Source organism: Neophocaena asiaeorientalis, unplaced genomic scaffold (genome assembly GCF_003031525.2).
Source record: "Neophocaena asiaeorientalis asiaeorientalis breed wild unplaced genomic scaffold, Neophocaena_asiaeorientalis_V1.1 scaffold249, whole genome shotgun sequence".
Lineage (NCBI taxonomy): Eukaryota > Metazoa > Chordata > Mammalia > Artiodactyla > Phocoenidae > Neophocaena > Neophocaena asiaeorientalis.
Window position 1 is genome coordinate 1,299,832 of NW_020172625.1, and position 1,539 is coordinate 1,301,370.

The window sequence follows — 1,539 nt, forward strand, 5'->3', positions numbered from 1 at the left end:
AAAAAAAAAAAAAAAAAAAAAAATTATAGCAAAAAAAGAACCTGAACTTTAGTAAGACAGCTGGAACAATCTGCAGCGGCGGTGGCAGCGTTGGGAGAAGAGATTTAATTTACTTGATTTTCTGTGGTTTTTGGTTGTTCGCTAGTCTCACGGTGATGGAAGCTGCACATTTTTTCGAAGGGACAGAGAAGCTGCTGGAGGTTTGGTTCTCCCGGCAGCAACCTGACGCAACCCAAGGATTTGGGGATCTTCGCACCATACCAAGATACAAGTGGGACATACTTCTGAAGGATGTGCAATGTTCAGTCATAAGTGTGGCAAAAACTGACAAGCAGGAAGCTTATGTACTCAGTGAGAGTAGCATGTTTGCCTCCAAGAGACCTTTCATTTTGAAGACATGTGGTACCACCCTCTTGCTGAAAGCACCGGTTCCTCTGTTGAAACTTGCTAGGGATTACAATGGGTTTGACTCAATTCAAAGCTTCTTTTATTTTCGTAAGAATTTCATGAAGCCTTTTCACCAAGGGTACCCACACAGGAATTTCCAGGAAGAAATAGAGTTTCTTAATGGAATTTTCCCAAATGGAGCTGCATATTGTATGGGACACATGAATTCTGATTGTTGGTACTTGTATACTTTGGATTTCCCAGAGAGTCGAGGAATCAGTGAGCCATATCAAACCCTGGAAATTCTGATGAGTGAGCTTGACCCAGCAGTTATGGACCAGTTCTACATGAAAGATGGTGTTACTGCAAAGGATGTCACTCATGAGAGTAGAATTTGTGATCTGATACCAGGTTCTGTCATTGATGCCACACTGTTCGATCCTTGTGGGTATTCAATGAATGGAATGAAATCAGATGGAATTTACTGGACTATCCACATCACTCCAGAACCAGAATTTTCTTATGTTAGATTTGAAACAAACTTAAGTCAGACCTCCTATGATGACCTGATCAGGAAAGTTGTGGAAGTCTTCAAGCCAGGAAAATTTGTGACCACCTAGTTTGCAAATCAGAGTTCTAAATGTCGCACAGTGCTTTCTTCGCCCCAGAAGACTGAAGGTTTTAAAGGTCTTGATTGCCAGAGTGCTCTATTCAGTGATAACAATTTTGTTTTTACCAGTTTTGCTAAGAAGCATCAACAACAGCAGAGTTGATTAAGAAAAATGACGAAAAAAAGCAAAAAGAGAACACACACAGAAGAAGGTGGTGGCTGCTTTTTAGATATTGATACCAAGGGCCATGCTTTCCATAACCACCCCCTTGTAGGTGCAGAAAGCCCTAGATGTAATGATAGTGTAATCATTCTGAATTGTATGCATTATTACACCAAGGAGTTAGATATCTTGCATGAATGCTCTCTTCTGTGTTTAGGTATCCTATGTCACTCTTGCTGTGAAATTGAAGTGCATGTAGAAAAAAACCTTTCACTATATGAAACTTTACAACACTTGCGAAAACAATTCAATCTGGTTTATGCACAGTGTAATATTTCTCCAGGTATCATCCAAAATTCCCCACAGACAAGGCTTTCGT

At 40.2% G+C, this 1,539-nt stretch overlaps 1 pseudogene; it reads left to right on the forward strand.

Annotated features, from left to right (window-relative positions):
- Positions 1-98: 98 nt before the first annotated feature.
- LOC112395658 (S-adenosylmethionine decarboxylase proenzyme pseudogene) lies at positions 99-1,160 on the forward strand (annotated as a pseudogene).
- Positions 1,161-1,539: the final 379 nt, after the last annotated feature.